Source organism: Taurulus bubalis (genome assembly GCF_910589615.1).
Source record: "Taurulus bubalis genome assembly, chromosome: 12".
In the NCBI taxonomy this organism is placed as follows: Eukaryota; Metazoa; Chordata; class Actinopteri; order Perciformes; family Cottidae; genus Taurulus; species Taurulus bubalis.
Window position 1 is genome coordinate 8951078 of NC_136600.1, and position 17835 is coordinate 8968912.

A 17835-nucleotide genomic window follows, 5' to 3' on the forward strand; every position below is an offset into this window, starting at 1 on the left:
ATGTTTTTTTATACAAAGAAAAGTCATGTTTTAGGTGAATGTAAAGCACTAATAACAGACTTATAACAAAATAATCCATATGTCGTACAAATTCCCAGCAGGTTTTTAGTACATTGTGTTCACACTGGAAACATGAAATGGAGGAACCACTTTGCCATCCTTATTAGGGATTCTTACTTGGGAGATCCTGAAGAAAGGACGGCTCTGTAGTACTAGCTAAAGACAGGTCTAAACATGTATCTGTAATGCCAAAGATCCTAAATGTTATCCTAAACTGAGATAAAATAGGATTTCAGATTTAGGAAGTTTCTGTAATTTGACCCCTGCTGTCAAAAGCAACATTTATTAAGTGCAAAGTATCTCATCGATACTTTTTGAAATACATGAAAGGACCGCTGAACGTTCCAACTCGTAGACATTGTTATATTTCCACGGAAATTTAAGGAAGCTTTATGTAACTGAACCCAATAAGTGAGTGTAAACAGAGTACTACTGTATACTAATGTATTTCAGTAGTTTTTCAGTTTTTGTTTAGTTATTTTCTCAAGAAAATACTTGTTGTTCTGCAGAAAAATGCAAGTAATTGTTGCTCTACCATTCTGTCTTTACCACCTGCCATCTTCCATGACACATTATGATTCACCATTAGTAACTAACAGGCTGCTATACTATGTTGTTTTCCTTTCACAGAAATCATTAATGGTACCCGCTAAGTAGTGATTAGTCTCAGTACTGATGGTGCCTGACAGGTCAAAACACTTCCACTTAAAGTGTGATTTTTCTTTCTACACATGAACCAGCTGCTATCAAATAAATACACAAGCAGTGATTATAATTAGGAAAGTAATTCAACTTAACATCTTGAACAGGAGTGGCTGTTCAGACAGAATCTGATGTCTGTCATATTCTGAACTTTTAAATAAGTTTTAGATTTATTATTTTCTTCAACTCAGCTGTTGAAAAGTTGAAGCAAAAATGTCATTACCCTTGAGGAAAGATTTCAGCCATTGCTACTAATTAGAAGTAGATCTACTCTGTTAATCCATCTGTGTGGAACTAATCTTCAATCCGGATCATCCGTGCATGTTCCTATCTCTTATTCCAATCATCATCCGTTGGCCAGCTCAGCGGATGTGTCTACTTATCTCATAGCTGTAGTTTTGGCACTTATACTGTCATGATATGATCACATGTTGGTGCTTGATGCCACATTTGTCTGATTCTGTGTAAAAGCAGCCACATAAATGGCATTAATTTCCCTTCAGTCCACATCCACTGAAATCATCTTACTGATTTAAACCAAGAGCAGCCGAAGAACTCGGTTATTAAAAAAATCCATTACATGATGCTGGAGAAGACATTTCTGACCTTAAGCAGTTTGTGTGTATTGCTTCTTTGACAGAAAAACAATAACAGCACAGGGTTCTTAATTTTTCTTTAGTTTCTACAACGCCCTTTTTTCTTAAGTGCCCGATGGCACTGTTCATGTGAAACTATAAACAGAGACTAGAGGAAAGAGATGGCTGAAGGTTCACGTTTAATGTATTTATAGAGAACAATCAAAGAAGTGGACAAAGACACCATTCTGCCATTTTGAAGACTTGAGTTCATCTTGGCTTTTTACAACCAGACGTGGCACGAGAGGGAGGAGCTAAGTACAACTGAAGGCTGAATAAGACATTTTAAGCAATCAAAAATATACATTTAATTTTCATGAACTGGAAACCCACTGTGAAAGGCTTAAAGTTGTAAGACGAAAACATGGACAACTCCCCGACCACACAACGCCGTGATAGTGACCTAACAATCAGAAAGTTGCCACGCCCTAAATCACATCCTGTTTTACCATCTATTTCCCTCTAAATGTGACCATAATTTACTAAATGAACATAATTTGTTTTGAAAATGAAAATGTGTTTTGTCTCTATTGTATAAAGTAAATAAAGGCCTACCCCTCATTTAAGATGGGCCAGTTGTAAAGATGGGCGGGTCCAGGCCCCTTAGGCCCACCACCACAGCGTATTTCACTTCCAGCAGAAGCACCTTCGACCTGAGAGCAGAGAACTAATTAGAACCCTTGGAGCAGTCTATTGTCCATTCATCATACAAAATTGAATTCGTAATTCCTGGTCTCTGCAGACGGGTGTCGACAAACACAGGCTGAACAAGTTGAACAGTTTTTCTCTGTGGGGATTAACCAATTGAGCTCATTAAATTACGAGGTACCATAATCCATGTCAGTGAAAATGGTCTTAATTGTGCTGAAAAAAGAAAAAGAAATGTAAAGACTTTACATAATGAAGCGATGTTCAGGATCACGATAGCACACTGTGAGTTAGTGTACGTTTTCTTTTGTTTTAGCTGTAATTGAAACTTTTACTATATTATAGAATATTGAAGAAACATTTTGTTACATTTCCAATAATTTTTTCATGGTTATTTTTTTTTAAATGAAGGAGCACACTGTTTGGCATTACAGGGCATTACACAAGAAACGACTATTATAAAGGCCTTAACAGTCTTGATTTTATGACGAGGCGAGTTATCCCTGGACCTGGGTGGATTGACCCCTTCTGCTAAAAAAAGTACAGAATGAGAGAAATAGGTAGTAGGACAAAAGAGGATTTGTATTTTAATGTCATCTTCCATAGACTCAAGTATCTGAACTTTATTTGACTACCATATCTTTGTCAAAGACAAAATGTTTCAGGGTGTTTCATTACCGTGTGTTGCTTTTTCTTGCAGACTAGTGATGTTTTAAAACCAAGTCTATTTTCCAGCCCACAGCTCAAGAAACCAGAGTATAACTGGACGTCATTCCAAGCTGTGGATCATTTAGACTCTAAATGCTCAAAGAGGACAGCATAAGCCCAGACTGGGAATCATCAAATAATAATATCTCCTCTGTTGGTCAGTAAATAGAGCCAGGAGACTCTTATCCAACAGAAAGCATACAGTACACAGACACAAGCATGCACACATACACAGGTAGACAATATCTAATTAATCACTATCACTCACAAAATATGAAAATAATTGCATCTTTGCCCTTCATATGTAGACATGATAATGCTCCATTTATAACCCAAAGTGCTGCCCTGCTAACAAGACCAGACCTGCACATCAATGGGAACACACACTTGTGTCGAGCACACACACCAGTTTACACACACGGTCTGCTGCATCCTATGATTATTACCATAATGGTTTCCTGTAAGAATGCTAAGCAACATGACGTGTAAGGGTCATTAGTGGCACAGGTGGGATCATAAATCACATTTAGCACCGTTGAACTTTTCATTAATGATAACCACACACCAAAAATCAATACCAGACTGCATGTGCCCACTTATGCAACACGAAAATCAAAAAATATATAACAGCTGAAAATGAACGAAACATTCAAAGACAAGTTTATTTCTTGAAGCTTTTTATTGGCAAATGTCTACATACCAAAGGGAATAAACTGCAGAATGGTGTAATCGAATCTTTTGGGACTTCTGCTGAACCTGCAAAAGTCATGACACATATACAATCCAATGTTAAAAGAGGATGAACAATGTTTTTTTCTTGCCAAATATGCTCCAAAAAATGTAAATGTGTTGCAGCTTATGTAACCTGATTGAACTGCATCAGGTGTAAAACATGTCTGATACCCATGAGGTACTTTGAAAGTCAACACGAGACAGCTGAATGATTAATCACACAAAAAATCAATACAAAACTGTCTCTGCCTGCTGGAGGATTATTAAACATGTCTCCACTAAAGCATGCAGCATGAGAACAAGCACAGATGTTTTCAAGAATGTATTAATGATTTGCAATATGTGTAATGTTAATGTCAATTATAATTTTGATAATACAATATAATATATATATATATATTATAATTGTATATTACACACTCAGGCAGAATATTACAGAATAGTACAATTCACTACTCACACTTTCTAAATTAGGCCAATTATTTAGATAAATAATTCAAAAGCAAAAAATGTCAAACATTTGTTGTTACGAGCTCTCAAATGTGAAGGTTTGCTGCTTTTCTTGACTTTATATCTCTTTTGGACTATTGACCACACAACAATTTTATAGATTTGCATATTAGTACATTTATAAAATAAATAAATCAACAATGAAAATGGTCGTTACAGCCCTCACTAGTATTGTAATTGCATATTTATAATGCACATTCAATTTTAGTAATGGTAGGAAAAATAGATATGCATGCTGGGTAAAAACCATCTTCCTTTCACAGAAGAAAAGGTCACATCTCAAGGTTTCTCTCCCACTTAAATCATATTTGATGCAAAGATGTGTAGTTGGATGTTTTATTATTGATATGAAATTAATGTAAATGCATATTTAAAACTACCACGGTTCTTTAGTTTGGGCATGGTGACAATGAAACTAGTATTTAATTGTCTGATGATAGTGGTTCTTGTCCTAAATGGAACAGCTTGAACAAGAGACGTCAGCTTAAGATCAGCTTAATCATTTACTAATGTAAATAAAAACAACATGTCTTTTATTCTTGAGTTATGAACCATCCACCATATCTGTTTCATTGTGAGCCCTTTTAAATGGTTTTAAAAAGTTGCATTTTTGACAAAAATAAACATATATGAATTTACTCCAAAGGACAACGTATCTCTATTAAATGGTATTCTGCTGGTGTATCTTTTCAAAGATTCATTTTTGAACTATTATATTATGATTGAGCCAACCTCTCAAAATTCAAATTATCTTTATTCATCGGATGTATTAGGGCAGTCCAAGTGGAGGCCACTTCTGATTTAATAGCGGCTATGAAAGTGCAACTCCCCTGAGCACGGCACTGAGGGCCTGGTTTGATTAATCTTCTCGACTGGAAAGCCATGAAGCTTTGTGACATTTACAGCTGGACCACAGTGTTATAGGGGATATAGTAGTGTAGTGTAAGTATTAGGAATGTTATTTCTCCAGGGTCCTGTCTATATCAACAGACTTATGTTCACACATGCGTGTTTGCGGTTCGACCAAAAACGTAGAAAGTAAAAGCGTCATACTAAGAGAGACTGACGCAGGCCGTAGTTGTGACCAACACTGTTCTTACAAAGACAGATGGAGAGAAAGAGAGTCCACTCATGATGTGAGCAGTCCTGATTAGAAAAGCAGTGTCGTGCCCGTGCATACTAAAAACTGTCATGAACTCAAAGTCAAGTGGCCTCACCGAACAATACAACTGGCAGTAAAATGCCTGCGAGTTTGTGTGTGTGTGTGAGTCTCATTCATAGAAACGCATAAAAGAAACAGAGTTGAGTTTTAGTGTGTGCGTGCATGTGTGTGTGTGTGTGTGTGTGCGTGCGTGTGCGTGTGTGCGTGTTTTTGTGTGTGTGTGTGTGTGTGTGTGTGTGTGTGTGTGTGCGTGTGTGCGTGCGTGTGCATGTTTTTGTGTGTGTGTGTGTGTGTGTGTGATGCAGTGCTGTTGTGTGTATGTAAAAGTATTGTGTCTATGTAAGGTCAGGGCGGGTGAACTTGTGTAGCAGATGATGTCATGGTTTTCGCTAGGAGGCGCTGTCACACTGGGGGTAGGACACACAAATTCAGAGGCGTGCATCTGTTTTTTTCAATTACTTTTGTGACATTCTGTCTCTGTGAGACACTACACCACACATAATAGAATAGATGGAAGAAAACAAACAGTAAGCATCTATGATTTCCTTATATTAACAGTCATGTCCAAATACTGCAGGAAAAACACTATTTTTCTCAATGTTGGATATCATGTTGAAACACAGTCTGTACTGTATATACACTCTCTCTAAGAGAAAGTGGCATTTCAGTCAATGAGAGGCTTTAAATTGATGGTGGGATGTTGGCTTGGTGTTGCTCAATAGTTACACAGGGGACATTTCTTATTGGAATGTCACTTTGGGTTAGAGTCGAGCATCCTGAACATGGTAATCATGGTGCCAAAAGTCATCATGCAAATAGTCCAATAACGGCTCCAGATCGCAACAATTAGAATCACTTGCATAAGGCCTTGGAGCTATTGTCTGAGGCACACACACACACACACACACACACACACACGCACACACACACACACACACACACACACACACACACACACACACACACACACACACACACACACAAAAGGGGACTAGCAACTCAACCGTGTATTGTATAACGATGGACAGTAGATCATTGTCTGGGTATGTGAGTGTTCGAATAAAAGATTGATAGAAGAAGACAACAGTTCTCATTCAATGAAAACTGTTTTATTTGTAGGTTATCCATGCAGCAGGTCATCCATCAATATCATGAGTCTGTGTTCCTCACTATTTTTCAACTTAGGTTGTTGAAGAGTATTATCACCTGAGTGTGCATGTCCCCTAAGCTCTGTGTGGAGCATTTTAGCAACTTTCAGCTCACTGTTTTGGCAGTTGGACTCAGTGAAAAAGCTTTCAAATAATAGACCACTCAAACTACCTGCTCATCCCCAAACAGCATGCACTCAAAGTCAGCAACCTGAACCTAGTGGAGCATCTAGCTGTTTAACAGGCAGCCTATCCCAAAAAGAAGTATTCATGAATAGAGCGGAAAAGAGAACTGAACATTACATTCATCTTGTGGTCACACAACTCTAATTGAATGCTAATGCAGCTCTTTATCTGCACACAAATATCTGCTCAGAGTAAATTATTGGTAGTCTGGTTATTCTCCACAAAAACATAATTTCCTTTAGATGTTTTTTTTTATTTCTGAGGCTGAGGTTTGTTTGTAGGGAGGTTTCTGACATTGTTTCCCTTGTTTAGGTTGTTGCTTTCTGTCGGTTACATACTCCTCATGCAGCCAGTGTGGACTTGGTGTCAGCAGTTGCCAATCCAAGTAAGATTATCTGGTTACTGTTGCACATCAATGTTTTCCAAACTTCTTTTCTGGGAACTCTCTTTGAATAAATGACAAACCATCACAACTCAATTCACAACAGGCCCCAGAGCAAATATGTGCTTCAATTAACTTTCCTGACATGTCGTCATCACCTTATATTATCTTGAATTGGTAATCAAAGAGATATAGGTTAGATAAATCATAACGTTGTGTTATTGAAAACATATTTCAATGTTTTGTATATGAGAAAATGCAATTTGGCAGAGTTCACAGTCTTTTCCATTATTTTAATTTTCCACTCAGTTAAATAATAGACATTTAGGTGGATTCAACATAATTCATTCTAGCCCTTCATATTAGAGACATTGTTATAAGTGACCATACAAAATATCCTGCGTCCCACCTGTGAGTCCCGACCCGATCTTTAGGAAAGACTGTATACTCAATAGTTTATGCACGGGCGAACGCTGAAGCCTTTAACCCCAAACATGTTTTGTAGAAGACAATGTAGAGACCGTTAAAACACTTTGAGCTCTCTCTGCCATCCATCTTTTCTTCCCTTTCCTCTGTTGTTGACCATTATATGCAACCATAAACACATTAGGACATGACCACAGGAGACAGGAGCCATAAAACACCACACACGCAAAGTAAAATGTGACCATAATGTGTGTTAAGTACATAGATCGCAGGATATCCAAATGGCCGGAGAGAAGGACAGATAAGAAAGCCAACAAGCTTCAGTTATTAACAAATGAAGTTGAGATGGTGGACAGGAAAAGATGTGTGTGTTGATGGTTTCATATACAATAAAAATATAATATTGTCATTATTAATGGGTCAAGTTAGGATTTATTGAATGCAATTCAGTTGCTAAATAAAACTTCACTTATTTACTCCCAATCTACAACACTGATATTCATTAACAGTGGTAGTTTGGTTATATTGGCTTATTAAAAGGGCAAAGATAGATTTTAAAATGAATTTTCCATGCTTAATGGTGTTGATACTGTATTAAATACAATAATAATTGATTCATTGATTGTTTATAAACTTATAGGGAAAAGAACACATTTTTCCTCATGACAAAAATATGCTGTTGGCAGATTACCTTGAAAATAGGATTTACTTACTAATTGTTAACATGATATTTGAGGAGTAAAAGCTCATTTGTATTGACAATGGTCGTGGTCGGGATGTCCCCCGTCCACTGGGTCTGGTGGGATGTCCTGATTGGTCAGTCAGAGTCGTCAAAGCTTTAAAAGCGGATACATCAGCATTTTCACTCCGTTTACCAGCTAGCATCTATACCCCGGACATCTTTTCATTCTGCACTCCCATGAAATCCATGCAATGTTTTCATCCATAACATTTATATACCCTATTGTTTACTTGAGCTTTAGGTCAGATCATTAATATTTAGGTTTATTTCAAACACAAAGTCAAACGTTGACACAGTTGTAATGATGATAAGCAGAAAGCTTTTGTGGTTTTTAAAACCATTAACATTCACATGTGATCGTGTACGTGGTCTCAGCCGCTAAATAGACAGAACACATTTACATTACTGTGAAACATTATCCTCTGCGGGATAATCACAGCCTCTTGAAGCCCAGCAACTAGTGGCATTGGTCATTTAGAAGATGGAGGGTTTTCCTGTTTCAGATGAAGACAAAGACCTTTAAGGTATTAAACCATATCTGCAGCTGCCCTGGGACTTCATTTGGCAAGATGACCATAACATCTTCGGATTTGATTGTATTACATGTTCTTCCCTCTTTCTCTCTCTAGTGATAATCTAGCAGGACACATGTAAAGAAGTACAGTGGCTTCAAATTATTAGTATTATTAGTATATCTACTACCAATGTGCCGCGACTGATTCTAGTGTTTAGTCTTGTCATGTCAGACTTGTGCACCTGCTTTTATAATGAATCAATGTGACCTTATTATTATTATTATTACAGACTTTATTTGATATGGATACCTGGCAGCCTTGTCCCCATATCAGCACACTCACAGCACAGACATGGAGGCAAATAACACGTTTGTAGCTAATCTGCTGCCATGGCAACATGCTATAAGACTTGTTTCAGCAGCACATTGATCCCATTTCAAATCATGTAATCGGAGCATAACACTGTATGTATGCAATGTCTAAATAATTGTTTCTGACCAACATATTTCCCCTCTCAGACATAAATAAATAAAAGCGACATCTCCGGCTTTATGTCATGTCATCTTGTTCTACATCCCTCTGATGACGCAGGTGATCCGGCCAGAGAACGCTAAATATAACCTTGCACTGGAAATGACATCACTGTCACATTCCTAAATCCTGCTGTTGTTTTCAGGTCAAATCTGACCGATTAATAACTTTAATCAATCATAAATATTGTGTTTTACATCTGATTGCCTCAGGGCCTTATGATATCCTCCACACTAGGCATTTGAACGTATCAAATTGCTGATCACCACTTTCATCTCATTTTTTTGTGGTTTAGTCAATTTTGTATTCCTGGTCAAAAGTGACCGCCATAGGGAATTAATGGGAAACACTATATTGTCCTCCTCTTTTACTCTCCTGAATGTTTCTTCCCTTTTTCTCCCTGTTAAAGTTTTTTTGGGGGGGAGTTTTTCCTGAACAAATGAGAGGTCCCGGGACTGAGGATGTTGTATGTGTACAGATTGTAAAGCCCTCTGAGGCAAATTTGTGATTTGTGATTATGGGCAATACAAAATAAATGTAATTGAATGTAACTGCCCGGTGAGCAGAAACATGTCTGAAAGACAGCATGTTTGGAAGTCCAGAAGACGTCTTTACAGGAGCGAGAAAGACACTTTCTTTTGATCTTTTTTCCCTCCCTCCCTCCATCCCACACACACACACACACACACACACACACACACACACACACACACACACACACACACACACACACACACACACCTGTGTGAACACTTATTCACAGCCCCATATATAAAGTTGTACACATTTCAAACTTCAAACAATAATATCTGGTGTTTGTTTTGGGAACCCATCTCTATCCTGCACTTATGTGCCCATCCCCACGTGAAACACACCTTGCAGACTAAACAATGCTTCATATCGTCCATATCTCACTTTCCCCCTAAATAAACCTTTATTTATGCCTTGCTCTCATTTTTCTCTGTGAACACAATGAGTAGCCGACTAATGAAGCGATTTTCTGTCAGAGACGCTCTGGACCGAATTTAGCGATACACATTCAGTGTCTTTTCTTTGTATATACAGCAGAGTTATTCATGTAAACCACTATTCTGATTTACAACTTAAAAAGGTGCAATTTGGTGATGATTAATGTTTTTTGTGTTAATGTAAGAGCAGTTCAAACAGACCAGTCAAATTTGACCGGGAACACTAAAGCAATGGTAAATGGACCCGTACAGCGCTTGTCTTCCGACCACTCAAAGTGCTTTAACACTACATGACATCATTCACCCATTTACACACTGATGAGAGGAGCTACCATGCAAGGTGCCACATCAGATTATCAACCATTCACACATCGTAGGCGCAGCTACGGGAGCAATTTAGGGTTAAGTGTCTTGCTCAAGGACACATCAACAAGGCCTAGCGGAGCCGGGGATCGAACCGGGGGGACGACCCTGCTCACCACTGAGCCACAGTCACCCTATAAAGTAAGACCAGAGGAACGCACATGACAAGAGGGTTAAAAAAAAAAAACACAGCTTCCCATGTAAACTGGTTACATGCTGGTGACCCAAAGTCTAGCTTTGTCTCTCTGCTACATTTCATTATCACCACTATCGTTGACAGACTCCAGCAATCACGCTGCAAATTGACGGTTATGTTCATTGATCGATCTTGATTTCGGATGCACAGAACAGATTTTTCATTCCTGATACCGATACAAAATATCCAAGTGAGTTGCGTCATGGAATTAAGTCTTTATGACATAAAACATTGCTGGGTTCAATAACCTGTCAAGCAGTGGCGGGCTGTCAGGGCCTGCTAAGTAGGGAGGTTCCAACACGTCCGGTACCTACCGGACCGAAAAGCAACGCAGATTTCGGTGCTTTCTTCTGAGCCGATTTAAATACTTTTTTTTTACACTACTCTGTAATGTTGCACGGTATATAGATACTAAAAAGGTAGCGCGGTACTCGCACGTTAAAATCGATAGGATTTTGATGTATCGATACTATTAAAATAGCGCGGATCAGAGCGCATTCCTCCACTCTCTGTTGTCCACCTGCATGCAGAGCGGGGCTCGAGGGGGCGGGGCTTCCAGCGCTCACACACCACACACAGTGCGCGCACACAGAGATCGCTGCAGACACGAGCACGAGCTTTTGAACGTCCGTCCTCGGCTTGCTGGAACAAATCTCTCCAGTTGATATTAATGATGACGTGCAGTCCAGTAAAGCAGCAGTTTGTACAATCCAACAGTTTCTGGGTTCTGTTGCACACGGTCCCATCAGGCCACCTGCTGCTTGTGTCTGTTCTTTTTTTAAATATATATTGTTTATAGTTTGAAGTTAAAAGGTTTGAAGCTGTAGTTTGAAGACAAGTGTGTTGCGTGTATTTATTTATTTATTTATATGTAAAGTATACTTTAAACAGTTAATATATTGTTCAATTTTAAGAAAAGGAATTTCCTTGGCAATAAAAAAGTATCGGCTCAGGCACCGTTTAGGCACCGGTATCGTTTTAAAACTATCGGTTTAGCACCGGTATCGGAAAAAACCCAAACGATACCCATCCCTACTGCTAAGCCTTCTCAGCTGGTCTAAACAGAAACACAATTTTTTTTAATTATTATTATTTAATTTTTTTAATAATTAAAAGTCAGATATTTTATAGTGTAATTGTTTTTCACAAATGCACTTCCCTATTAGCTTATTTTGTCATTGCACAGCTTTCAGCCTTCAGCCTGCTGCATGGCGCCACGGCCGCTGTTTAGGGATCTCCTCATTCAATCACATTTCACTTCTGTTTCTCTATTGAATCGAGAGCTGATTAAACTATATGAGAAGGCCTTCTAGGGTTCTGGACCATGTGACCATTAATGTGCACAGTGGTTGTTCAGTGTGTCAGAACACACTCAGTGAGAGTACATGGCCACCTGTTGCTGGAACTGAAGTGCACCGATAAACTGTACAACTGCGTCGCTGAACAGTCAGGACGCACAACATCGCCGAGGCGAGGTTGGAGGCGTCCGACCGAGAGGCGCTGTGTAACTGTGCGTTGCTCGGAAGTGGCTTCGTGGGTCTTTTTTTTTTTCGCTCAAAGTGGTGGAGCTCCGCGGGTCGGTCCCCACGCCCCGTGTGACCTCCCTCCATGCTCGTGGTGGTTTTGTGTGGCGGAGTGGGTGTCTGCTGTCCACACATGATGGACTGTATGAACGCGCCGTGTATTGAGTGGGTCGGTCTGTGACAGAACACTTGTTTCCCCCAGTCCGCTCCTGATGTGGACTATATGGCACTGAAGGCCTAGCTTGAAAACGCATGGCCCACCACTGCTGTCAAGTTATGGCTTTTTGGGGATTTTAAATATAGGTCTCTGTTCTGCAAAGGTGCCATGTTGACTCTGTAAAAACATTAGAGGATTGTTCCAGACATGGTTTAGCAGCATAATGCCAGTGAAGAATAATACTCTAAATTATTTTTATTTTTGTTCCTCATTGCAGCCACTAATACTGATATAACGTGATGGGTCACACATATCTGCACTAAGTTTGGATTTTCACAGGTTGCACGTTATTGTTATCTTGAAAAGATACTCAGTGCAAACAGGTTAAATGTAGCCACAATAAACAATTGTTTTTCCGAATATTCGTTCTTTTTTGCACAGAACCTTATTTGCATTGAGCAATCTGGTTTACTTTTTTTTTAAATTTTCTTTATTCTATTATTTTAAAAAGCATGGATGGAGGAGTCACAAAAAGTTATTTCAATAAAAATGCAGCATGGACAATTGTGTTACAATTGTGTTGGGACAGTGAGGCATGAAAATGTTTCTTCCTCCAAAGTGGGGCGTGACAAAAAAAGTTTGAGAACCACTGATCTAGCTCAATGATTCCACTCTATAGTGGAGGAGAAAAGACAAGACGTGGCACAAATAGTGGTGTTTTATAAAGTTGCACGGTGTGATGTATTTATTTAGTTGTCATGCAGATTTGTTCACCCAAGCTGTCAGAAAGTGTCGCGAGGACAACAAAAATGGTTTTACCCTGAGAAGACTGACAGTGTCTGATGTTAGCTAATGCTCAATTCCCCTGCAGACTGAGAGAAATGCAATTATACTTCATTTGACTTGATTCAATTTGCTGTCTGGCAAATTCTTATAATCTCATTTAAATATTGTTAAAGTTAAAAATGTCACAATGAAACTGTAATGAGGAAGGGTGGAGGAGAGGATGAAGACTTCACACATCTCACATTCACAGCATTAACTCTCATTTTGTTGTTCCTTCAGGACCCGCTGCTAATCGCATGATGGATGCTGAAATAAAAATCCAGAAAGTGGGTTTATCTTGTGCTCATATATATTGCTGCACACAACGAGTAGCCATGATGCTGAGCTGATGCTTTAATACAATGAAACCTCTCAATAACCATCAAAGTAAATAATTGATGTTCCATTTCTCCTTACTGTGTGGTATAATGATTAAATGTATATATATATATATATATATATATATATATATATATATATATATATATATATATATATACACATACATATACATATACATGTACACACATATATATACACATATATATATATATATATATATATATATATATATATATATATATATATATATATATATATATATATATATATATATATATATATATAGACCAGACCGTCAGGTAGAACCAGAGCCTTTCTTCAAGGAGATTCTGGCGGTCTGGAAAGGGATTGCAGTAAATGTGCATTTTCTATCCAAAAATACAGTTTTTGTGTGTAAATACATAGTGTTGCATGTACACACGCATATGTGTTCGAGCTCTTTGAACACTTGCTTGTGAAAATACTTTTTAGATTTTGCCCTCCACCTGGCCTCCCGTCTGTTTCCTCTGCTCCTCTCTGCCTCTCACACCCGGTCATGAAAGAAGCCCTGTTAGCTTTGAGGTGATCACCGAGATTCTCTACTCATCATTTTATATGATACTTTATACTTTTTAAAGTTAAATGTTTCGATCTCAAAAGTTAATATGCTTTAAAACTCCCACAATGCAACTGCACTCCCCTAGGCAAACAGTGTGTGTGCGTGTACTCCAAGACCCCCAAGAAGAGCTGTTCCGCCTGCTCCTCGGACTGTTGAGTGTTTTCTTTCAGTTGGATCTTATTAGGCATCTACAGTACATTGCTGGATAATCCATGGTCTTCTGTGTATTAAATATGCTTCATGTTGTTGTAATCGGCCTAAGTAATTGCCAATGCACTGAAGGATATTCATAATAAATGGCTGCCAAAGGGGATATCAACTCTTATTTTTTAACACTTTTCGAGGCTGCTGATTTCCAGCTGAGTTTAAGTAACGTGAGATCTCATTAGTATTCTGGATATGCATGCTGAATAGAAAAAAAGCCTGCAAACATAATTGTTATCGTAACACTGTAATCCAGCATAGCAAAGGTACGGCAAAAGTGAAATTATGTTGCATGTTTTAAAAAATAGACTGACTTGAGATGCAGAATTGTAAAAATCCTCAACCATCTCTGGCTCTTTGATATCTGCTTTGGCATCACAGGGTCAGATGGTGCATTTACTGAGTCAGCCTGAAAATACCCAAAGTCACTGATCAACAGTTTGTCAGGCTGTGCAGAGATTAACATTTCTCTTTGTTTTCTTTTGAAGTAGCAGGGAGGGGAAAAACTGTATGACATCATATAATAGATTTTGATTGACATAGACCTAATCTGTCCAAACTCTGAAAGAAGACACAGAGAGAGAACAAGTGATCAGTGAGAATGTGGGACCAAGGTAAATACAAACTTAAATGTAAAAATAATATAAATAAAAAATGACTGTCTTAATTCAACCTTAATATGTATTAACATGAATTGTTATATTAACATAACCTCCATGTTAGCTCGCAGTTTTTCTAAATAATTTGATCATATTTTATTTATATAAAATGTGCCTGACAAATTGACGACTATGGTATTAAGTAGCATATTGTGTTATCTATTTTATGAATCATAAGTATAACTCATAGAAACACTGTGTATCTCACAGTTTTATTACTTCCAGTTGTCCAGGGAACATGTGTTTCTTATGTTTACACTGGACAAAAAAAACCTCTAATGGCTGCACTTTAAACCCTACAGACCAGCTGTAGGAGGGTGTGTGTGGGTGTGTGTGGGTGTCTGAAAGTGTGGTGTGTGGTGATGTGTGTATGTGTTTGTGTGTTGATCTCAAGGAGAAAGAGAGGTTGATCAAGAGAATCAATCTAGTGACTCTCCAAAAGGCAGAGGTTGCTTCACTATTCTGAACACCGTCAGAGGGAGAAGAAGAAAAGCACAGAAAGAAATGGGACACTTACTCCTAAAAGCTGCATGACTTACTGCAGCTTTCAGCTTCATCAGTGAACATTAACGCTAAGCAAATACCTGTATTACAAGAGTGAACTGATGAATAATGTCAGTTTGCTAACAAGCACACCATGCTGGTATTGATTTCATTCCCCATCTGAGGTTGAATACAAGTGAGGCTGTTGAGAATGTGATTGGTTATTATCCTGTGGAGAACATGAATGTCTGCAATGAGTATCGTGGCAGTCCATCCACAGATGCCAACCTCATGGCTGCACAGCTGGTGCTATGAAAGGTCCGTAAAAGTAATGTGTGCAGTCATAGAGCCTTTGGATTCAGTGAATTTCTCCTGCGACATGGAGCAGAGGAAGCTGAATGACCAGAGTCCTTTCCACAGAAATAACACAAACACAAGCGTTTCACCCAGTTTAATATCACAAAAAAGAAAAGAAGTTTAATATAAAAATTTTTTAAAAAGCTTCATCCAAAACATTTTCAGCTTTTATAATCAGTTACTAAATGCTGGCAGTGTGTGGTCGCAGTGTGAAGGATCATTGCCGAGGGACGTTGGCTCTGCATCCCAGCATGCACCTCTTGAGGACATGATCACACATCCTGTTGCTGAAGTGGCCCTTCTTTCCAGGCTGCTGTTAATTACTCCGTGCCTAAGAGTCTCTTGAGTGATCTTGGCTTTGAAGCACGGACAGCAGCTAAAGCACAAGAGCCCTGTGGAGGCCCGGGCTTACGTTATGTCGGGACACGTCTGTACGAGGCAAAGACAGCTTCTGTGAATCATATGTTAGGTTAGAGAGTTGTTTCTCAAAGGAGGCCGTTAACCTTCTCTTACATTTGTTTTTCAAGACACTTTTGCTGTATGATCTACATGGACCAAGTGCAGCGTTAATCTTAATGTCTGCTGCGTTCTTGTTGCTCCATCTGATCACCTTCCTTCACAAATGACCAGATATACCAGACTGCCCAAATATTAATCTGCACAGACGGACAGCATCACTCTACAACATGAGCAAGACATGCCAGGCAAAGAAAGGTTTCCTCTCCTCCAGCATCTCATTCTTCCTGCTTGTCTTTTCTTTTCTGTCCTGACTGACTCAACTCTGCAGAATGTTTTCATTACCCCTGTGCGACCACGCACATGCACACGCACACGCACGCACACACACACACACACACACACACACACACACGCACCGCACACACACTAAGCATCACAAACCATTTTGTTTCCATCCAGCGCTGCCTCTATCATCTGCCCCCTCTCTTAATTTTCCATCCCTCTATTCAGAAAGTGAGTGTCATCTCTGCGTTTACAACCCAGGGTGTGCAATTAGTTCATTAATAAATAAGAAATACTCGCTGTTTTGATTATCTGCCTTCGAAACAATAAGATGCACACAAATATAATATAAATATCCACCTGTAAAGAAAAACACATCAACATTAGTGTGTCAGTGAAGGGAAAGAGAGTGGGGGTGCAGTCGGTGTGCTGTTGTCCTCAGAGAAAGATCTGGCCGGAGGCGCACAAATGGGTTTGCTAAAACCAACATTGGGTGCATTTCTTAATCTTTCGGAGCTGCTTTGCTTTACTTTTCCAGGCTTAGAGTTGGCCGTGGTTTGTGTTTACGCCAGCTGTCAGTCCCGCTCTCTGAGACACACTTCCTCCCCGTTGAATAAAGCTGGAACTGAAAACGACGAGAGCTGCAAAAGTTGAAAGTGAAAGGGCCCCATGGTGTGGTGCATATGCACTATTGGCTCTGAGAGACCTGGGCGTAATCACGACCCACCGACCCAGCAGGTTGTTGTGATGGGTCCAGTCTAAATGCACACAGGTACGACGCCACCTTGCCCCTAAATTAACAGGTACGTCTTTTAAGCTTTTAATTATTGTCAATGTGTTCACGGGATTATTTGCGGTCGAGTCTACAAAGCAGTGAGTGTCGGTGGCACGAGAGTGGACCAGTGTGACTTTTAAGGCGGTGACAGTTTTCCACTCTTTGATAGAGGTTTCTGCTTATTTCTACCAAAAGGAGTATGAGTTGCAGAGGCAAAAGAGCCCAATGCTCATGTTGAAGTGGAGGGTTTGTCAACGGCAAGCTCTACCAGGAAGCCGGTGCTGTGAATGGAGAGACGTCAAAGCTGAACACGAGAGAGGCCTGGACGAGCTGCAGAGGTCTGGAGGCAGATACAGAGAGTTTTAAAAGTCCAGACTAGAGTCAACTACTTCATATTATGCATCGCCTTGTAGTCATTTCTCATTGTTTTGACAAAGATTGTGTATTGTAAAAATCGATATTCGAAATGTGATAGTGATTTTCCACCCAATGATTCAGCCATATTTTGAGTGCTTAATGGTCCATCTGGTCTACGAAAACTTGTTCGCAGACCTCCA